This window comes from Schistocerca serialis, chromosome 2 (assembly GCF_023864345.2).
Source record: "Schistocerca serialis cubense isolate TAMUIC-IGC-003099 chromosome 2, iqSchSeri2.2, whole genome shotgun sequence".
NCBI classification, from domain to species: Eukaryota; Metazoa; Arthropoda; class Insecta; order Orthoptera; family Acrididae; genus Schistocerca; species Schistocerca serialis.
In genome coordinates this window covers 1,122,245,058-1,122,263,477 of record NC_064639.1, presented here as the reverse complement: position 1 = coordinate 1,122,263,477, position 18,420 = coordinate 1,122,245,058, and the positions used below count along the sequence as shown (strand labels likewise).

The 18,420-nt window shown below is 52.2% G+C and overlaps 50 non-coding genes across 50 annotated transcripts; 16 read left to right on the top strand and 34 right to left on the bottom strand.

The window, feature by feature from the left end:
* Positions 1-2,588: 2,588 nt before the first annotated feature.
* On the bottom strand, positions 2,589-2,661 carry Trnav-aac (transfer RNA valine (anticodon AAC)). The gene has a single exon. It is a non-coding gene; the product is annotated as a tRNA-Val (tRNA).
* A 157-nt stretch (positions 2,662-2,818) lies between these two features.
* Positions 2,819-2,891, bottom strand: Trnav-cac (transfer RNA valine (anticodon CAC)). The gene has a single exon. It is a non-coding gene; the product is annotated as a tRNA-Val (tRNA).
* Positions 2,892-3,293: 402 nt separating this feature from the next.
* Trnap-agg (transfer RNA proline (anticodon AGG)) lies at positions 3,294-3,365 on the top strand. Its single transcript has one exon. It is a non-coding gene; the product is annotated as a tRNA-Pro (tRNA).
* A 193-nt stretch (positions 3,366-3,558) lies between these two features.
* Positions 3,559-3,631, bottom strand: Trnav-aac (transfer RNA valine (anticodon AAC)). Its single transcript has one exon. It is a non-coding gene; the product is annotated as a tRNA-Val (tRNA).
* A 157-nt stretch (positions 3,632-3,788) lies between these two features.
* On the bottom strand, positions 3,789-3,861 carry Trnav-cac (transfer RNA valine (anticodon CAC)). Its single transcript has one exon. It is a non-coding gene; the product is annotated as a tRNA-Val (tRNA).
* Positions 3,862-4,263: 402 nt separating this feature from the next.
* Trnap-agg (transfer RNA proline (anticodon AGG)) lies at positions 4,264-4,335 on the top strand. Its single transcript has one exon. It is a non-coding gene; the product is annotated as a tRNA-Pro (tRNA).
* Positions 4,336-4,528: 193 nt separating this feature from the next.
* Trnav-aac (transfer RNA valine (anticodon AAC)) lies at positions 4,529-4,601 on the bottom strand. Its single transcript has one exon. It is a non-coding gene; the product is annotated as a tRNA-Val (tRNA).
* A 157-nt stretch (positions 4,602-4,758) lies between these two features.
* Trnav-cac (transfer RNA valine (anticodon CAC)) lies at positions 4,759-4,831 on the bottom strand. The gene has a single exon. It is a non-coding gene; the product is annotated as a tRNA-Val (tRNA).
* A 402-nt stretch (positions 4,832-5,233) lies between these two features.
* Positions 5,234-5,305, top strand: Trnap-agg (transfer RNA proline (anticodon AGG)). The gene has a single exon. It is a non-coding gene; the product is annotated as a tRNA-Pro (tRNA).
* A 193-nt stretch (positions 5,306-5,498) lies between these two features.
* Positions 5,499-5,571, bottom strand: Trnav-aac (transfer RNA valine (anticodon AAC)). The gene has a single exon. It is a non-coding gene; the product is annotated as a tRNA-Val (tRNA).
* A 157-nt stretch (positions 5,572-5,728) lies between these two features.
* Positions 5,729-5,801, bottom strand: Trnav-cac (transfer RNA valine (anticodon CAC)). Its single transcript has one exon. It is a non-coding gene; the product is annotated as a tRNA-Val (tRNA).
* Positions 5,802-6,203: 402 nt separating this feature from the next.
* Trnap-agg (transfer RNA proline (anticodon AGG)) lies at positions 6,204-6,275 on the top strand. The gene has a single exon. It is a non-coding gene; the product is annotated as a tRNA-Pro (tRNA).
* A 193-nt stretch (positions 6,276-6,468) lies between these two features.
* Positions 6,469-6,541, bottom strand: Trnav-aac (transfer RNA valine (anticodon AAC)). Its single transcript has one exon. It is a non-coding gene; the product is annotated as a tRNA-Val (tRNA).
* Positions 6,542-6,698: 157 nt separating this feature from the next.
* Positions 6,699-6,771, bottom strand: Trnav-cac (transfer RNA valine (anticodon CAC)). The gene has a single exon. It is a non-coding gene; the product is annotated as a tRNA-Val (tRNA).
* Positions 6,772-7,173: 402 nt separating this feature from the next.
* Positions 7,174-7,245, top strand: Trnap-agg (transfer RNA proline (anticodon AGG)). The gene has a single exon. It is a non-coding gene; the product is annotated as a tRNA-Pro (tRNA).
* A 193-nt stretch (positions 7,246-7,438) lies between these two features.
* On the bottom strand, positions 7,439-7,511 carry Trnav-aac (transfer RNA valine (anticodon AAC)). The gene has a single exon. It is a non-coding gene; the product is annotated as a tRNA-Val (tRNA).
* Positions 7,512-7,668: 157 nt separating this feature from the next.
* Positions 7,669-7,741, bottom strand: Trnav-cac (transfer RNA valine (anticodon CAC)). Its single transcript has one exon. It is a non-coding gene; the product is annotated as a tRNA-Val (tRNA).
* Positions 7,742-8,143: 402 nt separating this feature from the next.
* Positions 8,144-8,215, top strand: Trnap-agg (transfer RNA proline (anticodon AGG)). Its single transcript has one exon. It is a non-coding gene; the product is annotated as a tRNA-Pro (tRNA).
* Positions 8,216-8,408: 193 nt separating this feature from the next.
* On the bottom strand, positions 8,409-8,481 carry Trnav-aac (transfer RNA valine (anticodon AAC)). The gene has a single exon. It is a non-coding gene; the product is annotated as a tRNA-Val (tRNA).
* A 157-nt stretch (positions 8,482-8,638) lies between these two features.
* Positions 8,639-8,711, bottom strand: Trnav-cac (transfer RNA valine (anticodon CAC)). The gene has a single exon. It is a non-coding gene; the product is annotated as a tRNA-Val (tRNA).
* A 402-nt stretch (positions 8,712-9,113) lies between these two features.
* Trnap-agg (transfer RNA proline (anticodon AGG)) lies at positions 9,114-9,185 on the top strand. Its single transcript has one exon. It is a non-coding gene; the product is annotated as a tRNA-Pro (tRNA).
* Positions 9,186-9,378: 193 nt separating this feature from the next.
* Trnav-aac (transfer RNA valine (anticodon AAC)) lies at positions 9,379-9,451 on the bottom strand. The gene has a single exon. It is a non-coding gene; the product is annotated as a tRNA-Val (tRNA).
* A 157-nt stretch (positions 9,452-9,608) lies between these two features.
* Trnav-cac (transfer RNA valine (anticodon CAC)) lies at positions 9,609-9,681 on the bottom strand. The gene has a single exon. It is a non-coding gene; the product is annotated as a tRNA-Val (tRNA).
* A 402-nt stretch (positions 9,682-10,083) lies between these two features.
* On the top strand, positions 10,084-10,155 carry Trnap-agg (transfer RNA proline (anticodon AGG)). The gene has a single exon. It is a non-coding gene; the product is annotated as a tRNA-Pro (tRNA).
* Positions 10,156-10,348: 193 nt separating this feature from the next.
* Positions 10,349-10,421, bottom strand: Trnav-aac (transfer RNA valine (anticodon AAC)). Its single transcript has one exon. It is a non-coding gene; the product is annotated as a tRNA-Val (tRNA).
* Positions 10,422-10,578: 157 nt separating this feature from the next.
* Trnav-cac (transfer RNA valine (anticodon CAC)) lies at positions 10,579-10,651 on the bottom strand. Its single transcript has one exon. It is a non-coding gene; the product is annotated as a tRNA-Val (tRNA).
* Positions 10,652-11,053: 402 nt separating this feature from the next.
* Trnap-agg (transfer RNA proline (anticodon AGG)) lies at positions 11,054-11,125 on the top strand. Its single transcript has one exon. It is a non-coding gene; the product is annotated as a tRNA-Pro (tRNA).
* A 193-nt stretch (positions 11,126-11,318) lies between these two features.
* Positions 11,319-11,391, bottom strand: Trnav-aac (transfer RNA valine (anticodon AAC)). The gene has a single exon. It is a non-coding gene; the product is annotated as a tRNA-Val (tRNA).
* Positions 11,392-11,548: 157 nt separating this feature from the next.
* Positions 11,549-11,621, bottom strand: Trnav-cac (transfer RNA valine (anticodon CAC)). The gene has a single exon. It is a non-coding gene; the product is annotated as a tRNA-Val (tRNA).
* A 402-nt stretch (positions 11,622-12,023) lies between these two features.
* Positions 12,024-12,095, top strand: Trnap-agg (transfer RNA proline (anticodon AGG)). The gene has a single exon. It is a non-coding gene; the product is annotated as a tRNA-Pro (tRNA).
* A 193-nt stretch (positions 12,096-12,288) lies between these two features.
* Positions 12,289-12,361, bottom strand: Trnav-aac (transfer RNA valine (anticodon AAC)). The gene has a single exon. It is a non-coding gene; the product is annotated as a tRNA-Val (tRNA).
* A 157-nt stretch (positions 12,362-12,518) lies between these two features.
* On the bottom strand, positions 12,519-12,591 carry Trnav-cac (transfer RNA valine (anticodon CAC)). Its single transcript has one exon. It is a non-coding gene; the product is annotated as a tRNA-Val (tRNA).
* Positions 12,592-12,993: 402 nt separating this feature from the next.
* On the top strand, positions 12,994-13,065 carry Trnap-agg (transfer RNA proline (anticodon AGG)). Its single transcript has one exon. It is a non-coding gene; the product is annotated as a tRNA-Pro (tRNA).
* A 193-nt stretch (positions 13,066-13,258) lies between these two features.
* Positions 13,259-13,331, bottom strand: Trnav-aac (transfer RNA valine (anticodon AAC)). The gene has a single exon. It is a non-coding gene; the product is annotated as a tRNA-Val (tRNA).
* Positions 13,332-13,488: 157 nt separating this feature from the next.
* Positions 13,489-13,561, bottom strand: Trnav-cac (transfer RNA valine (anticodon CAC)). Its single transcript has one exon. It is a non-coding gene; the product is annotated as a tRNA-Val (tRNA).
* Positions 13,562-13,963: 402 nt separating this feature from the next.
* Positions 13,964-14,035, top strand: Trnap-agg (transfer RNA proline (anticodon AGG)). Its single transcript has one exon. It is a non-coding gene; the product is annotated as a tRNA-Pro (tRNA).
* A 193-nt stretch (positions 14,036-14,228) lies between these two features.
* On the bottom strand, positions 14,229-14,301 carry Trnav-aac (transfer RNA valine (anticodon AAC)). The gene has a single exon. It is a non-coding gene; the product is annotated as a tRNA-Val (tRNA).
* Positions 14,302-14,458: 157 nt separating this feature from the next.
* Positions 14,459-14,531, bottom strand: Trnav-cac (transfer RNA valine (anticodon CAC)). Its single transcript has one exon. It is a non-coding gene; the product is annotated as a tRNA-Val (tRNA).
* A 402-nt stretch (positions 14,532-14,933) lies between these two features.
* Trnap-agg (transfer RNA proline (anticodon AGG)) lies at positions 14,934-15,005 on the top strand. The gene has a single exon. It is a non-coding gene; the product is annotated as a tRNA-Pro (tRNA).
* Positions 15,006-15,198: 193 nt separating this feature from the next.
* Positions 15,199-15,271, bottom strand: Trnav-aac (transfer RNA valine (anticodon AAC)). The gene has a single exon. It is a non-coding gene; the product is annotated as a tRNA-Val (tRNA).
* A 157-nt stretch (positions 15,272-15,428) lies between these two features.
* On the bottom strand, positions 15,429-15,501 carry Trnav-cac (transfer RNA valine (anticodon CAC)). Its single transcript has one exon. It is a non-coding gene; the product is annotated as a tRNA-Val (tRNA).
* A 402-nt stretch (positions 15,502-15,903) lies between these two features.
* On the top strand, positions 15,904-15,975 carry Trnap-agg (transfer RNA proline (anticodon AGG)). Its single transcript has one exon. It is a non-coding gene; the product is annotated as a tRNA-Pro (tRNA).
* A 193-nt stretch (positions 15,976-16,168) lies between these two features.
* Positions 16,169-16,241, bottom strand: Trnav-aac (transfer RNA valine (anticodon AAC)). Its single transcript has one exon. It is a non-coding gene; the product is annotated as a tRNA-Val (tRNA).
* Positions 16,242-16,398: 157 nt separating this feature from the next.
* Positions 16,399-16,471, bottom strand: Trnav-cac (transfer RNA valine (anticodon CAC)). The gene has a single exon. It is a non-coding gene; the product is annotated as a tRNA-Val (tRNA).
* A 402-nt stretch (positions 16,472-16,873) lies between these two features.
* Trnap-agg (transfer RNA proline (anticodon AGG)) lies at positions 16,874-16,945 on the top strand. Its single transcript has one exon. It is a non-coding gene; the product is annotated as a tRNA-Pro (tRNA).
* Positions 16,946-17,138: 193 nt separating this feature from the next.
* Positions 17,139-17,211, bottom strand: Trnav-aac (transfer RNA valine (anticodon AAC)). Its single transcript has one exon. It is a non-coding gene; the product is annotated as a tRNA-Val (tRNA).
* A 157-nt stretch (positions 17,212-17,368) lies between these two features.
* Positions 17,369-17,441, bottom strand: Trnav-cac (transfer RNA valine (anticodon CAC)). Its single transcript has one exon. It is a non-coding gene; the product is annotated as a tRNA-Val (tRNA).
* Positions 17,442-17,843: 402 nt separating this feature from the next.
* On the top strand, positions 17,844-17,915 carry Trnap-agg (transfer RNA proline (anticodon AGG)). Its single transcript has one exon. It is a non-coding gene; the product is annotated as a tRNA-Pro (tRNA).
* A 193-nt stretch (positions 17,916-18,108) lies between these two features.
* Positions 18,109-18,181, bottom strand: Trnav-aac (transfer RNA valine (anticodon AAC)). The gene has a single exon. It is a non-coding gene; the product is annotated as a tRNA-Val (tRNA).
* Positions 18,182-18,338: 157 nt separating this feature from the next.
* Trnav-cac (transfer RNA valine (anticodon CAC)) lies at positions 18,339-18,411 on the bottom strand. Its single transcript has one exon. It is a non-coding gene; the product is annotated as a tRNA-Val (tRNA).
* Positions 18,412-18,420: the final 9 nt, after the last annotated feature.

The following is an 18,420-nucleotide window of genomic DNA, read 5'->3' as shown; positions in this document are numbered from 1 at the left end:
TTTTCATGATAGATCTATTCTGACACCAGTAGCCGAATATCGGGATGTTGTCTCGGTTGCGGCGGTTACAAACGTACATTGTGCCTTTGCCTTCCTTGATTTTTATAAGGCTTTTGATCACGTCAGTCATGTGTTTTTAGATCGTGTTTTAGGTACAATAGGTTTTAACGCTTCATCACGTGGTGTTCTTGGCAATTTATATAGGGGAATAACAGCTCGGGTGTCAGTCAATGGGCAGCTGACGCCGCCCATTGCTATCCGCCGCGGAGTGCCTCAGGGTAGTCCGCTCTCTATGTCTTTATTCGTATTGTCCCTGGAACCGCTGCTTCGGACTATTGCTCTAAAGCTTCAGGGTATGTCCCTCTCTGGTGGGAAGCTCTCTGTTAAGGCATATGCGGATGATGTCGTTGTTCTCCTCCGTCAACGTGATGATATCCCGTTGTTAAAAGGGGCAGTTGATGCATACTGTCGTGTCTCTGGAGCGCGTCTCAATCAGGGTAAATGTAAGTTCCTTGATATTCGAGGATTTCGCGATGCTGACGTCCCTTGGGCCACTTTTGTCGATCGCCATACGTCCTTGGGGATTATCATTGATCGGTGTCCTCTCAAAATGGCGGCTCTCAATTGGAAATCTGTCACCGAGAAGATACAGGGGGCTCTGATGGTCCATGAGCAGCGCTCTGCTACCATTTTGCACAAAGTCAGAATTTTAGACACCTACGTTTTATGTAAAGCTTATTATGTTGCTCAGCTGTTCCCACTTCCCATGATGGTGGCAAAAAGGTTGCGCCAATTGTCTAGCAGGTTTATATGGAAGGGCCATCTATTCAAGTTACGTTACGAGGTAATGACGAAACCGCGTATCTCCGGAGGCTTGGGCCTCTCTGACATTACTCGCAAGGCGTCTGCTTTGTACGTCCGCCGAACGACTCTAATTGTTACGCAAGAAGTGACTTCAATTACATCCAGGCTTTTTACTGTTGTGCGTCCGGCGAGCCTTGCTCCACCTGTCGATGTCGGACGCCTAAATTTTAAGTTGAAACACATTCGGGAATTTTACATTGCGGTGAGTTACCTCGGTGACGTCTTCTTGCGGCGACCGGTGCCAACGACCAAGGGCTTGATTGCCCGCTGGGAGGGGCTGGCCGGTCCCAATCCAATAGAACTGGCGTCTCCACCTGTGTCCTGGAGGAACGTCTGGAAGAATGTTAGTCTGCCGATCCACTCTATGGCCGTGGCGTCCACGTGGTATAGGGTAATAAATAATTTGGTTCCCACCAATGTACGACTGCACCGTATTGGTCTTTCTGACACGGACACCTGTACTCGGTGCGGTCTCGTGGATACCCTTGAACATCGATTCACCTGCTGTGGGCACCTTGCTAATTGGCGTTGGCTCAGGAAACAACTTGCTTTTGTCACTAGGTCTGCTGAAGCCGCTTATACTATTGACATCATCGTCCGGCCCGATTCTTCCTTTTTTCCGCGAACGAAGCTCCATACCGTCATGTGGTTGATTGGCCATTTCGTACATTTTGTCAACAGTTGTCATGAAGAGGATGGACACCTAGCGTTTCGGCAGTACATGCTTACTGCTTACTGGCAGCGCTTGCGATTGCCAGACCTCCGAGATGATTTTGCCAATATGCTTCGCCTGACATTTGAAAGAGAGGGTGTTGGCTAAGGTCACCTGTGTGAGCCATTTTCTTTTATACTGTTTCTGGATTTGCCGCCTTTATGTATGTTTCTTCTCTACACCAGGACTGAAGTTTTTCGTGTTTTAATCTTTATTTCAGTAAGCAGTCTACATTATATAGTCATGTTTTAGGATTTTAATTTCAGTAGTTTACCTCTTTTGAAGTGGCTGTGTTGTGGATGTTCCTTAATTTTTTTTCAATAGATATATTTGTTAGAGGAATAATAATTACGCATTCATTTTCTCATAATGTGCTGAGACTGAATTGCAGGCAATTAAAAAAAAAAAAAAAAAAAAAAAAATGGATAAGGCTTCGGTAAAAAAAAAAAAAAAAAAAAAAAAAAAAGGGGGTATGATTCCTGCTTAGGGTGCAGGAGGTCCCGGGTTCAAATCCCGGACGAGCCCTAGCGTTTTGTGCAAACTGATCGCACGTCAGTGGCTGAGTCAGCGCAAAAAGCTCGCCGTCAATATCAAATGAATTTCTTATTCGATGTGAGCAATTGACACTCTGGTCCGACGCGTGAAGGCGATTACGAAGTTTTCGGGTACAGATGGTAGCAGATGCATGTTAGTAAGTCTTGCTTAAAGTGATGAAAAAGTGAAAAAAAAAAAAAAAAAAAAAAAAAAAAAAAAAAAAAAAAGGGGTATGATTCCCGCTTAGGGTGCAGGAGGTCCCGGGTTCAAATCCCGGACGAGCCCTAGCGTTTTGTGCAAACTGATCGCACGTCAGTGGCTGAGTCAGCGCAAAAAGCTCGCCGTCAATATCAAATGAATTTCTTATTCGATGTGAGCAATTGACACTCGGGTCCGACGCGTGAAGGCGATTACGAAGGTTTCGGGTACAGATGGTAGCAGATACATTTAGTACGTCTTGCTTAAAGTGATGAAAAAGTGTTTCCGCCCGGGATCGAACCGGGGACCTTCTGCGTGTTAGGCAGACGTGATAACCGCTACACCACGGAAACTGCTTGTGTGCACCTTACTTCACAGACAACTTATAGTGATATTGCCATCGTAACTAAAAAATTCAATAAATGTGGTACTTGCAAACGAAGGGACATGCAGCAGATCCACACACGACGTGGCTCATTGGAGGACAATACGACATAGGCAGGAAAATACTGTTCCCGCCCGGGATCGAACCGGGGACCTTCTGCGTGTGAAGCAGACGTGATAACCGCTACACTACGGAAACGACGGACCCGAGGAGTCCATCCTAGTTCACTCGAACTTGCCTCAGACTTTCTCTCGTCCGCGAATGCACACACGACAGTTCTTTTGTCAGCCTGGAACCCATCACAGCCGAGGGCTCAAGAAGTCTTCGGGGTGCTCGAGAGGGTGTCTGCCGTAGCACCCCTAACGAGATAGCGGCGTTTCGCGCAGTCGTTATTGCAAGTCATATCAGCAAAAGCAATCACTTTCTCAGCAGCAGGCAGTGCGAGCCCAGCGGCAGCTCTACATGAAGGTACCAATAGCCCAGGAAGGCCGCCGACCGCGGGAATTCGCGCCGCCCCCATCCCGCCAGCGTACACGAGACTTCCAGGGCACCCTGGACGACATCGAGGGACTGGAATATTTGGCATTCGCCGTGTCACAGGGCTCGTTGGTCTAGGGGTATGATTCCTGCTTAGGGTGCAGGAGGTCCCGGGTTCAAATCCCGGACGAGCCCTAGCGTTTTGTGCAAACTGATCGCACGTCAGTGGCTGAGTCAGCGCAAAAAGCTCGCCGTCAATATCAAATGAATTTCTTATTCGATGTGAGCAATTGACACTCGGGTCCGACGCGTGAAGGCGATTACGAAGGTTTCGGGTACAGATGGTAGCAGATACATTTAGTACGTCTTGCTTAAAGTGATGAAAAAGTGTTTCCGCCCGGGATCGAACCGGGGACCTTCTGCGTGTTAGGCAGACGTGATAACCGCTACACCACGGAAACTGCTTGTGTGCACCTTACTTCACAGACAACTTATAGTGATGTTGCCATCGTAACTAAAAAATTCAATAAATGTGGTACTTGCAAACGAAGGGACATGCAGCAGATCCACACACGACGTGGCTCATTGGAGGACAATACGACATAGGCAGGAAAATACTGTTCCCGCCCGGGATCGAACCGGGGACCTTCTGCGTGTGAAGCAGACGTGATAACCGCTACACTACGGAAACGACGGACCCCAGGAGTCCATCCTAGTTCACTCGAACTTGCCTCAGACTTTCTCTCGTCCGCGAATGCACACACGACAGTTCTTTTGTCAGCCTGGAACCCATCACAGCCGAGGGCTCAAGAAGTCTTCGGGGTGCTCGAGAGGGTGTCTGCCGTAGCACCCCTAACGAGATAGCGGCGTTTCGCGCAGTCGTTATTGCAAGTCATATCAGCAAAAGCAATCACTTTCTCAGCAGCAGGCAGTGCGAGCCCAGCGGCAGCTCTACATGAAGGTACCAATAGCCCAGGAAGGCCGCCGACCGCGGGAATTCGCGCCGCCCCCATCCCGCCAGCGTACACGAGACTTCCAGGGCACCCTGGACGACATCGAGGGACTGGAATATTTGGCATTCGCCGTGTCACAGGGCTCGTTGGTCTAGGGGTATGATTCCCGCTTAGGGTGCAGGAGGTCCCGGGTTCAAATCCCGGACGAGCCCTAGCGTTTTGTGCAAACTGATCGCACGTCAGTGGCTGAGTCAGCGCAAAAAGCTCGCCGTCAATATCAAATGAATTTCTTATTCGATGTGAGCAATTGACACTCGGGTCCGACGCGTGAAGGCGATTACGAAGGTTTCGGGTACAGATGGTAGCAGATACATTTAGTACGTCTTGCTTAAAGTGATGAAAAAGTGTTTCCGCCCGGGATCGAACCGGGGACCTTCTGCGTGTTAGGCAGACGTGATAACCGCTACACCACGGAAACTGCTTGTGTGCACCTTACTTCACAGACAACTTATAGTGATATTGCCATCGTAACTAAAAAATTCAATAAATGTGGTACTTGCAAACGAAGGGACATGCAGCAGATCCACACACGACGTGGCTCATTGGAGGACAATACGACATAGGCAGGAAAATACTGTTCCCGCCCGGGATCGAACCGGGGACCTTCTGCGTGTGAAGCAGACGTGATAACCGCTACACTACGGAAACGACGGACCCGAGGAGTCCATCCTAGTTCACTCGAACTTGCCTCAGACTTTCTCTCGTCCGCGAATGCACACACGACAGTTCTTTTGTCAGCCTGGAACCCATCACAGCCGAGGGCTCAAGAAGTCTTCGGGGTGCTCGAGAGGGTGTCTGCCGTAGCACCCCTAACGAGATAGCGGCGTTTCGCGCAGTCGTTATTGCAAGTCATATCAGCAAAAGCAATCACTTTCTCAGCAGCAGGCAGTGCGAGCCCAGCGGCAGCTCTACATGAAGGTACCAATAGCCCAGGAAGGCCGCCGACCGCGGGAATTCGCGCCGCCCCCATCCCGCCAGCGTACACGAGACTTCCAGGGCACCCTGGACGACATCGAGGGACTGGAATATTTGGCATTCGCCGTGTCACAGGGCTCGTTGGTCTAGGGGTATGATTCCTGCTTAGGGTGCAGGAGGTCCCGGGTTCAAATCCCGGACGAGCCCTAGCGTTTTGTGCAAACTGATCGCACGTCAGTGGCTGAGTCAGCGCAAAAAGCTCGCCGTCAATATCAAATGAATTTCTTATTCGATGTGAGCAATTGACACTCGGGTCCGACGCGTGAAGGCGATTACGAAGGTTTCGGGTACAGATGGTAGCAGATACATTTAGTACGTCTTGCTTAAAGTGATGAAAAAGTGTTTCCGCCCGGGATCGAACCGGGGACCTTCTGCGTGTTAGGCAGACGTGATAACCGCTACACCACGGAAACTGCTTGTGTGCACCTTACTTCACAGACAACTTATAGTGATGTTGCCATCGTAACTAAAAAATTCAATAAATGTGGTACTTGCAAACGAAGGGACATGCAGCAGATCCACACACGACGTGGCTCATTGGAGGACAATACGACATAGGCAGGAAAATACTGTTCCCGCCCGGGATCGAACCGGGGACCTTCTGCGTGTGAAGCAGACGTGATAACCGCTACACTACGGAAACGACGGACCCCAGGAGTCCATCCTAGTTCACTCGAACTTGCCTCAGACTTTCTCTCGTCCGCGAATGCACACACGACAGTTCTTTTGTCAGCCTGGAACCCATCACAGCCGAGGGCTCAAGAAGTCTTCGGGGTGCTCGAGAGGGTGTCTGCCGTAGCACCCCTAACGAGATAGCGGCGTTTCGCGCAGTCGTTATTGCAAGTCATATCAGCAAAAGCAATCACTTTCTCAGCAGCAGGCAGTGCGAGCCCAGCGGCAGCTCTACATGAAGGTACCAATAGCCCAGGAAGGCCGCCGACCGCGGGAATTCGCGCCGCCCCCATCCCGCCAGCGTACACGAGACTTCCAGGGCACCCTGGACGACATCGAGGGACTGGAATATTTGGCATTCGCCGTGTCACAGGGCTCGTTGGTCTAGGGGTATGATTCCCGCTTAGGGTGCAGGAGGTCCCGGGTTCAAATCCCGGACGAGCCCTAGCGTTTTGTGCAAACTGATCGCACGTCAGTGGCTGAGTCAGCGCAAAAAGCTCGCCGTCAATATCAAATGAATTTCTTATTCGATGTGAGCAATTGACACTCGGGTCCGACGCGTGAAGGCGATTACGAAGGTTTCGGGTACAGATGGTAGCAGATACATTTAGTACGTCTTGCTTAAAGTGATGAAAAAGTGTTTCCGCCCGGGATCGAACCGGGGACCTTCTGCGTGTTAGGCAGACGTGATAACCGCTACACCACGGAAACTGCTTGTGTGCACCTTACTTCACAGACAACTTATAGTGATATTGCCATCGTAACTAAAAAATTCAATAAATGTGGTACTTGCAAACGAAGGGACATGCAGCAGATCCACACACGACGTGGCTCATTGGAGGACAATACGACATAGGCAGGAAAATACTGTTCCCGCCCGGGATCGAACCGGGGACCTTCTGCGTGTGAAGCAGACGTGATAACCGCTACACTACGGAAACGACGGACCCGAGGAGTCCATCCTAGTTCACTCGAACTTGCCTCAGACTTTCTCTCGTCCGCGAATGCACACACGACAGTTCTTTTGTCAGCCTGGAACCCATCACAGCCGAGGGCTCAAGAAGTCTTCGGGGTGCTCGAGAGGGTGTCTGCCGTAGCACCCCTAACGAGATAGCGGCGTTTCGCGCAGTCGTTATTGCAAGTCATATCAGCAAAAGCAATCACTTTCTCAGCAGCAGGCAGTGCGAGCCCAGCGGCAGCTCTACATGAAGGTACCAATAGCCCAGGAAGGCCGCCGACCGCGGGAATTCGCGCCGCCCCCATCCCGCCAGCGTACACGAGACTTCCAGGGCACCCTGGACGACATCGAGGGACTGGAATATTTGGCATTCGCCGTGTCACAGGGCTCGTTGGTCTAGGGGTATGATTCCTGCTTAGGGTGCAGGAGGTCCCGGGTTCAAATCCTGGACGAGCCCTAGCGTTTTGTGCAAACTGATCGCACGTCAGTGGCTGAGTCAGCGCAAAAAGCTCGCCGTCAATATCAAATGAATTTCTTATTCGATGTGAGCAATTGACACTCGGGTCCGACGCGTGAAGGCGATTACGAAGGTTTCGGGTACAGATGGTAGCAGATACATTTAGTACGTCTTGCTTAAAGTGATGAAAAAGTGTTTCCGCCCGGGATCGAACCGGGGACCTTCTGCGTGTTAGGCAGACGTGATAACCGCTACACCACGGAAACTGCTTGTGTGCACCTTACTTCACAGACAACTTATAGTGATGTTGCCATCGTAACTAAAAAATTCAATAAATGTGGTACTTGCAAACGAAGGGACATGCAGCAGATCCACACACGACGTGGCTCATTGGAGGACAATACGACATAGGCAGGAAAATACTGTTCCCGCCCGGGATCGAACCGGGGACCTTCTGCGTGTGAAGCAGACGTGATAACCGCTACACTACGGAAACGACGGACCCGAGGAGTCCATCCTAGTTCACTCGAACTTGCCTCAGACTTTCTCTCGTCCGCGAATGCACACACGACAGTTCTTTTGTCAGCCTGGAACCCATCACAGCCGAGGGCTCAAGAAGTCTTCGGGGTGCTCGAGAGGGTGTCTGCCGTAGCACCCCTAACGAGATAGCGGCGTTTCGCGCAGTCGTTATTGCAAGTCATATCAGCAAAAGCAATCACTTTCTCAGCAGCAGGCAGTGCGAGCCCAGCGGCAGCTCTACATGAAGGTACCAATAGCCCAGGAAGGCCGCCGACCGCGGGAATTCGCGCCGCCCCCATCCCGCCAGCGTACACGAGACTTCCAGGGCACCCTGGACGACATCGAGGGACTGGAATATTTGGCATTCGCCGTGTCACAGGGCTCGTTGGTCTAGGGGTATGATTCCCGCTTAGGGTGCAGGAGGTCCCGGGTTCAAATCCCGGACGAGCCCTAGCGTTTTGTGCAAACTGATCGCACGTCAGTGGCTGAGTCAGCGCAAAAAGCTCGCCGTCAATATCAAATGAATTTCTTATTCGATGTGAGCAATTGACACTCGGGTCCGACGCGTGAAGGCGATTACGAAGGTTTCGGGTACAGATGGTAGCAGATACATTTAGTACGTCTTGCTTAAAGTGATGAAAAAGTGTTTCCGCCCGGGATCGAACCGGGGACCTTCTGCGTGTTAGGCAGACGTGATAACCGCTACACCACGGAAACTGCTTGTGTGCACCTTACTTCACAGACAACTTATAGTGATATTGCCATCGTAACTAAAAAATTCAATAAATGTGGTACTTGCAAACGAAGGGACATGCAGCAGATCCACACACGACGTGGCTCATTGGAGGACAATACGACATAGGCAGGAAAATACTGTTCCCGCCCGGGATCGAACCGGGGACCTTCTGCGTGTGAAGCAGACGTGATAACCGCTACACTACGGAAACGACGGACCCGAGGAGTCCATCCTAGTTCACTCGAACTTGCCTCAGACTTTCTCTCGTCCGCGAATGCACACACGACAGTTCTTTTGTCAGCCTGGAACCCATCACAGCCGAGGGCTCAAGAAGTCTTCGGGGTGCTCGAGAGGGTGTCTGCCGTAGCACCCCTAACGAGATAGCGGCGTTTCGCGCAGTCGTTATTGCAAGTCATATCAGCAAAAGCAATCACTTTCTCAGCAGCAGGCAGTGCGAGCCCAGCGGCAGCTCTACATGAAGGTACCAATAGCCCAGGAAGGCCGCCGACCGCGGGAATTCGCGCCGCCCCCATCCCGCCAGCGTACACGAGACTTCCAGGGCACCCTGGACGACATCGAGGGACTGGAATATTTGGCATTCGCCGTGTCACAGGGCTCGTTGGTCTAGGGGTATGATTCCTGCTTAGGGTGCAGGAGGTCCCGGGTTCAAATCCTGGACGAGCCCTAGCGTTTTGTGCAAACTGATCGCACGTCAGTGGCTGAGTCAGCGCAAAAAGCTCGCCGTCAATATCAAATGAATTTCTTATTCGATGTGAGCAATTGACACTCGGGTCCGACGCGTGAAGGCGATTACGAAGGTTTCGGGTACAGATGGTAGCAGATACATTTAGTACGTCTTGCTTAAAGTGATGAAAAAGTGTTTCCGCCCGGGATCGAACCGGGGACCTTCTGCGTGTTAGGCAGACGTGATAACCGCTACACCACGGAAACTGCTTGTGTGCACGTTACTTCACAGACAACTTATAGTGATGTTGCCATCGTAACTAAAAAATTCAATAAATGTGGTACTTGCAAACGAAGGGACATGCAGCAGATCCACACACGACGTGGCTCATTGGAGGACAATACGACATAGGCAGGAAAATACTGTTCCCGCCCGGGATCGAACCGGGGACCTTCTGCGTGTGAAGCAGACGTGATAACCGCTACACTACGGAAACGACGGACCCGAGGAGTCCATCCTAGTTCACTCGAACTTGCCTCAGACTTTCTCTCGTCCGCGAATGCACACACGACAGTTCTTTTGTCAGCCTGGAACCCATCACAGCCGAGGGCTCAAGAAGTCTTCGGGGTGCTCGAGAGGGTGTCTGCCGTAGCACCCCTAACGAGATAGCGGCGTTTCGCGCAGTCGTTATTGCAAGTCATATCAGCAAAAGCAATCACTTTCTCAGCAGCAGGCAGTGCGAGCCCAGCGGCAGCTCTACATGAAGGTACCAATAGCCCAGGAAGGCCGCCGACCGCGGGAATTCGCGCCGCCCCCATCCCGCCAGCGTACACGAGACTTCCAGGGCACCCTGGACGACATCGAGGGACTGGAATATTTGGCATTCGCCGTGTCACAGGGCTCGTTGGTCTAGGGGTATGATTCCTGCTTAGGGTGCAGGAGGTCCCGGGTTCAAATCCTGGACGAGCCCTAGCGTTTTGTGCAAACTGATCGCACGTCAGTGGCTGAGTCAGCGCAAAAAGCTCGCCGTCAATATCAAATGAATTTCTTATTCGATGTGAGCAATTGACACTCGGGTCCGACGCGTGAAGGCGATTACGAAGGTTTCGGGTACAGATGGTAGCAGATACATTTAGTACGTCTTGCTTAAAGTGATGAAAAAGTGTTTCCGCCCGGGATCGAACCGGGGACCTTCTGCGTGTTAGGCAGACGTGATAACCGCTACACCACGGAAACTGCTTGTGTGCACGTTACTTCACAGACAACTTATAGTGATGTTGCCATCGTAACTAAAAAATTCAATAAATGTGGTACTTGCAAACGAAGGGACATGCAGCAGATCCACACACGACGTGGCTCATTGGAGGACAATACGACATAGGCAGGAAAATGCTGTTCCCGCCCGGGATCGAGCCGGGGACCTTCTGCGTGTGAAGCAGACGTGATAACCGCTACACTACGGAAACGACGTACCCGAGGAGTCCATCCTAGTTCACTCGAACTTGCCTCAGACTTTCTCTCGTCCGCGAATGCACACACGACAGTTCTTTTGTCAGCCTGGAACCCATCACAGCCGAGGGCTCAAGAAGTCTTCGGGGTGCTCGAGAGGGTGTCTGCCGTAGCACCCCTAACGAGATAGCGGCGTTTCGCGCAGTCGTTATTGCAAGTCATATCAGCAAAAGCAATCACTTTCTCAGCAGCAGGCAGTGCGAGCCCAGCGGCAGCTCTACATGAAGGTACCAATAGCCCAGGAAGGCCGCCGACCGCGGGAATTCGCGCCGCCCCCATCCCGCCAGCGTACACGAGACTTCCAGGGCACCCTGGACGACATCGAGGGACTGGAATATTTGGCATTCGCCGTGTCACAGGGCTCGTTGGTCTAGGGGTATGATTCCTGCTTAGGGTGCAGGAGGTCCCGGGTTCAAATCCTGGACGAGCCCTAGCGTTTTGTGCAAACTGATCGCACGTCAGTGGCTGAGTCAGCGCAAAAAGCTCGCCGTCAATATCAAATGAATTTCTTATTCGATGTGAGCAATTGACACTCGGGTCCGACGCGTGAAGGCGATTACGAAGGTTTCGGGTACAGATGGTAGCAGATACATTTAGTACGTCTTGCTTAAAGTGATGAAAAAGTGTTTCCGCCCGGGATCGAACCGGGGACCTTCTGCGTGTTAGGCAGACGTGATAACCGCTACACCACGGAAACTGCTTGTGTGCACGTTACTTCACAGACAACTTATAGTGATGTTGCCATCGTAACTAAAAAATTCAATAAATGTGGTACTTGCAAACGAAGGGACATGCAGCAGATCCACACACGACGTGGCTCATTGGAGGACAATACGACATAGGCAGGAAAATGCTGTTCCCGCCCGGGATCGAGCCGGGGACCTTCTGCGTGTGAAGCAGACGTGATAACCGCTACACTACGGAAACGACGTACCCGAGGAGTCCATCCTAGTTCACTCGAACTTGCCTCAGACTTTCTCTCGTCCGCGAATGCACACACGACAGTTCTTTTGTCAGCCTGGAACCCATCACAGCCGAGGGCTCAAGAAGTCTTCGGGGTGCTCGAGAGGGTGTCTGCCGTAGCACCCCTAACGAGATAGCGGCGTTTCGCGCAGTCGTTATTGCAAGTCATATCAGCAAAAGCAATCACTTTCTCAGCAGCAGGCAGTGCGAGCCCAGCGGCAGCTCTACATGAAGGTACCAATAGCCCAGGAAGGCCGCCGACCGCGGGAATTCGCGCCGCCCCCATCCCGCCAGCGTACACGAGACTTCCAGGGCACCCTGGACGACATCGAGGGACTGGAATATTTGGCATTCGCCGTGTCACAGGGCTCGTTGGTCTAGGGGTATGATTCCTGCTTAGGGTGCAGGAGGTCCCGGGTTCAAATCCCGGACGAGCCCTAGCGTTTTGTGCAAACTGATCGCACGTCAGTGGCTGAGTCAGCGCAAAAAGCTCGCCGTCAATATCAAATGAATTTCTTATTCGATGTGAGCAATTGACACTCGGGTCCGACGCGTGAAGGCGATTACGAAGGTTTCGGGTACAGATGGTAGCAGATACATTTAGTACGTCTTGCTTAAAGTGATGAAAAAGTGTTTCCGCCCGGGATCGAACCGGGGACCTTCTGCGTGTTAGGCAGACGTGATAACCGCTACACCACGGAAACTGCTTGTGTGCACCTTACTTCACAGACAACTTATAGTGATGTTGCCATCGTAACTAAAAAATTCAATAAATGTGGTACTTGCAAACGAAGGGACATGCAGCAGATCCACACACGACGTGGCTCATTGGAGGACAATACGACATAGGCAGGAAAATACTGTTCCCGCCCGGGATCGAACCGGGGACCTTCTGCGTGTGAAGCAGACGTGATAACCGCTACACTACGGAAACGACGGACCCCAGGAGTCCATCCTAGTTCACTCGAACTTGCCTCAGACTTTCTCTCGTCCGCGAATGCACACACGACAGTTCTTTTGTCAGCCTGGAACCCATCACAGCCGAGGGCTCAAGAAGTCTTCGGGGTGCTCGAGAGGGTGTCTGCCGTAGCACCCCTAACGAGATAGCGGCGTTTCGCGCAGTCGTTATTGCAAGTCATATCAGCAAAAGCAATCACTTTCTCAGCAGCAGGCAGTGCGAGCCCAGCGGCAGCTCTACATGAAGGTACCAATAGCCCAGGAAGGCCGCCGACCGCGGGAATTCGCGCCGCCCCCATCCCGCCAGCGTACACGAGACTTCCAGGGCACCCTGGACGACATCGAGGGACTGGAATATTTGGCATTCGCCGTGTCACAGGGCTCGTTGGTCTAGGGGTATGATTCCCGCTTAGGGTGCAGGAGGTCCCGGGTTCAAATCCCGGACGAGCCCTAGCGTTTTGTGCAAACTGATCGCACGTCAGTGGCTGAGTCAGCGCAAAAAGCTCGCCGTCAATATCAAATGAATTTCTTATTCGATGTGAGCAATTGACACTCGGGTCCGACGCGTGAAGGCGATTACGAAGGTTTCGGGTACAGATGGTAGCAGATACATTTAGTACGTCTTGCTTAAAGTGATGAAAAAGTGTTTCCGCCCGGGATCGAACCGGGGACCTTCTGCGTGTTAGGCAGACGTGATAACCGCTACACCACGGAAACTGCTTGTGTGCACGTTACTTCACAGACAACTTATAGTGATGTTGCCATCGTAACTAAAAAATTCAATAAATGTGGTACTTGCAAACGAAGGGACATGCAGCAGATCCACACACGACGTGGCTCATTGGAGGACAATACGACATAGGCAGGAAAATACTGTTCCCGCCCGGGATCGAACCGGGGACCTTCTGCGTGTGAAGCAGACGTGATAACCGCTACACTACGGAAACGACGGACCCGAGGAGTCCATCCTAGTTCACTCGAACTTGCCTCAGACTTTCTCTCGTCCGCGAATGCACACACGACAGTTCTTTTGTCAGCCTGGAACCCATCACAGCCGAGGGCACAAGAAGTCTTCGGGGTGCTCGAGAGGGTGTCTGCCGTAGCACCCCTAACGAGATAGCGGCGTTTCGCGCAGTCGTTATTGCAAGTCATATCAGCAAAAGCAATCACTTTCTCAGCAGCAGGCAGTGCGAGCCCAGCGGCAGCTCTACATGAAGGTACCAATAGCCCAGGAAGGCCGCCGACCGCGGGAATTCGCGCCGCCCCCATCCCGCCAGCGTACACGAGACTTCCAGGGCACCCTGGACGACATCGAGGGACTGGAATATTTGGCATTCGCCGTGTCACAGGGCTCGTTGGTCTAGGGGTATGATTCCCGCTTAGGGTGCAGGAGGTCCCGGGTTCAAATCCCGGACGAGCCCTAGCGTTTTGTGCAAACTGATCGCACGTCAGTGGCTGAGTCAGCGCAAAAAGCTCGCCGTCAATATCAAATGAATTTCTTATTCGATGTGAGCAATTGACACTCGGGTCCGACGCGTGAAGGCGATTACGAAGGTTTCGGGTACAGATGGTAGCAGATACATTTAGTACGTCTTGCTTAAAGTGATGAAAAAGTGTTTCCGCCCGGGATCGAACCGGGGACCTTCTGCGTGTTAGGCAGACGTGATAACCGCTACACCACGGAAACTGCTTGTGTGCACGTTACTTCACAGACAACTTATAGTGATGTTGCCATCGTAACTAAAAAATTCAATAAATGTGGTACTTGCAAACGAAGGGACATGCAGCAGATCCACACACGACGTGGCTCATTGGAGGACAATACGACATAGGCAGGAAAATACTGTTCCCGCCCGGGATCGAACCGGGGACCTTCTGCGTGTGAAGCAGACGTGATAACCGCTACACTACGGAAACGACGGACCCGAGGAGTCCATCCTAGTTCACTCGAACTTGCCTCAGACTTTCTCTCGTCCGCGAATGCACACACGACAGTTCTTTTGTCAGCCTGGAACCCATCACAGCCGAGGGCACAAGAAGTCTTCGGGGTGCTCGAGAGGGTGTCTGCCGTAGCACCCCTAACGAGATAGCGGCGTTTCGCGCAGTCGTTATTGCAAGTCATATCAGCAAAAGCAATCACTTTCTCAGCAGCAGGCAGTGCGAGCCCAGCGGCAGCTCTACATGAAGGTACCAATAGCCCAGGAAGGCCGCCGACCGCGGGAATTCGCGCCGCCCCCATCCCGCCAGCGTACACGAGACTTCCAGGGCACCCTGGACGACATCGAGGGACTGGAATATTTGGCATTCGCCGTGTCACAGGGCTCGTTGGTCTAGGGGTATGATTCCCGCTTAGGGTGCAGGAGGTCCCGGGTTCAAATCCCGGACGAGCCCTAGCGTTTTGTGCAAACTGATCGCACGTCAGTGGCTGAGTCAGCGCAAAAAGCTCGCCGTCAATATCAAATGAATTTCTTATTCGATGTGAGCAATTGACACTCGGGTCCGACGCGTGAAGGCGATTACGAAGGTTTCGGGTACAGATGGTAGCAGATACATTTAGTACGTCTTGCTTAAAGTGATGAAAAAGTGTTTCCGCCCGGGATCGAACCGGGGACCTTCTGCGTGTTAGGCAGACGTGATAACCGCTACACCACGGAAACTGCTTGTGTGCACCTTACTTCACAGACAACTTATAGTGATATTGCCATCGTAACTAAAAAATTCAATAAATGTGGTACTTGCAAACGAAGGGACATGCAGCAGATCCACACACGACGTGGCTCATTGGAGGACAATACGACATAGGCAGGAAAATACTGTTCCCGCCCGGGATCGAACCGGGGACCTTCTGCGTGTGAAGCAGACGTGATAACCGCTACACTACGGAAACGACGGACCCGAGGAGTCCATCCTAGTTCACTCGAACTTGCCTCAGACTTTCTCTCGTCCGCGAATGCACACACGACAGTTCTTTTGTCAGCCTGGAACCCATCACAGCCGAGGGCTCAAGAAGTCTTCGGGGTGCTCGAGAGGGTGTCTGCCGTAGCACCCCTAACGAGATAGCGGCGTTTCGCGCAGTCGTTATTGCAAGTCATATCAGCAAAAGCAATCACTTTCTCAGCAGCAGGCAGTGCGAGCCCAGCGGCAGCTCTACATGAAGGTACCAATAGCCCAGGAAGGCCGCCGACCGCGGGAATTCGCGCCGCCCCCATCCCGCCAGCGTACACGAGACTTCCAGGGCACCCTGGACGACATCGAGGGACTGGAATATTTGGCATTCGCCGTGTCACAGGGCTCGTTGGTCTAGGGGTATGATTCCTGCTTAGGGTGCAGGAGGTCCCGGGTTCAAATCCCGGACGAGCCCTAGCGTTTTGTGCAAACTGATCGCACGTCAGTGGCTGAGTCAGCGCAAAAAGCTCGCCGTCAATATCAAATGAATTTCTTATTCGATGTGAGCAATTGACACTCGGGTCCGACGCGTGAAGGCGATTACGAAGGTTTCGGGTACAGATGGTAGCAGATACATTTAGTACGTCTTGCTTAAAGTGATGAAAAAGTGTTTCCGCCCGGGATCGAACCGGGGACCTTCTGCGTGTTAGGCAGACGTGATAACCGCTACACCACGGAAACTGCTTGTGTGCACCTTACTTCACAGACAACTTATAGTGATGTTGCCATCGTAACTAAAAAATTCAATAAATGTGGTACTTGCAAACGAAGGGACATGCAGCAGATCCACACACGACGTGGCTCATTGGAGGACAATACGACATAGGCAGGAAAATACTGTTCCCGCCCGGGATCGAACCGGGGACCTTCTGCGTGTGAAGCAGACGTGATAACCGCTACACTACGGAAACGACGGACCCCAGGAGTCCATCCTAGTTCACTCGAACTTGCCTCAGACTTTCTCTCGTCCGCGAATGCACACACGACAGTTCTTTTGTCAGCCTGGAACCCATCACAGCCGAGGGCTCAAGAAGTCTTCGGGGTGCTCGAGAGGGTGTCTGCCGTAGCACCCCTAACGAGATAGCGGCGTTTCGCGCAGTCGTTATTGCAAGTCATATCAGCAAAAGCAATCACTTTCTCAGCAGCAGGCAGTGCGAGCCCAGCGGCAGCTCTACATGAAGGTACCAATAGCCCAGGAAGGCCGCCGACCGCGGGAATTCGCGCCGCCCCCATCCCGCCAGCGTAAACGAGACTTCCAGGGCACCCTGGACGACATCGAGGGACTGGAATATTTGGCATTCGCCGTGTCACAGGGCTCGTTGGTCTAGGGGTATGATTCCCGCTTAGGGTGCAGGAGGTCCCGGGTTCAAATCCCGGACGAGCCCTAGCGTTTTGTGCAAACTGATCGCACGTCAGTGGCTGAGTCAGCGCAAAAAGCTCGCCGTCAATATCAAATGAATTTCTTATTCGATGTGAGCAATTGACACTCGGGTCCGACGCGTGAAGGCGATTACGAAGGTTTCGGGTACAGATGGTAGCAGATACATTTAGTACGTCTTGCTTAAAGTGATGAAAAAGTGTTTCCGCCCGGGATCGAACCGGGGACCTTCTGCGTGTTAGGCAGACGTGATAACCGCTACACCACGGAAACTGCTTGTGTGCACCTTACTTCACAGACAACTTATAGTGATGTTGCCATCGTAACTAAAAAATTCAATAAATGTGGTACTTGCAAACGAAGGGACATGCAGCAGATCCACACACGACGTGGCTCATTGGAGGACAATACGACATAGGCAGGAAAATACTGTTCCCGCCCGGGATCGAACCGGGGACCTTCTGCGTGTGAAGCAGACGTGATAACCGCTACACTACGGAAACGACGGACCCGAGGAGTCCATCCTAGTTCACTCGAACTTGCCTCAGACTTTCTCTCGTCCGCGAATGCACACACGACAGTTCTTTTGTCAGCCTGGAACCCATCACAGCCGAGGGCTCAAGAAGTCTTCGGGGTGCTCGAGAGGGTGTCTGCCGTAGCACCCCTAACGAGATAGCGGCGTTTCGCGCAGTCGTTATTGCAAGTCATATCAGCAAAAGCAATCACTTTCTCAGCAGCAGGCAGTGCGAGCCCAGCGGCAGCTCTACATGAAGGTACCAATAGCCCAGGAAGGCCGCCGACCGCGGGAATTCGCGCCGCCCCCATCCCGCCAGCGTACACGAGACTTCCAGGGCACCCTGGACGACATCGAGGGACTGGAATATTTGGCATTCGCCGTGTCACAGGGCTCGTTGGTCTAGGGGTATGATTCCCGCTTAGGGTGCAGGAGGTCCCGGGTTCAAATCCCGGACGAGCCCTAGCGTTTTGTGCAAACTGATCGCACGTCAGTGGCTGAGTCAGCGCAAAAAGCTCGCCGTCAATATCAAATGAATTTCTTATTCGATGTGAGCAATTGACACTCGGGTCCGACGCGTGAAGGCGATTACGAAGGTTTCGGGTACAGATGGTAGCAGATACATTTAGTACGTCTTGCTTAAAGTGATGAAAAAGTGTTTCCGCCCGGGATCGAACCGGGGACCTTCTGCGTGTTAGGCAGACGTGATAACCGCTACACCACGGAAACTGCTTGTGTGCACCTTACTTCACAGACAACTTATAGTGATGTTGCCATCGTAACTAAAAAATTCAATAAATGTGGTACTTGCAAACGAAGGGACATGCAGCAGATCCACACACGACGTGGCTCATTGGAGGACAATACGACATAGGCAGGAAAATACTGTTCCCGCCCGGGATCGAACCGGGGACCTTCTGCGTGTGAAGCAGACGTGATAACCGCTACACTACGGAAACGACGGACCC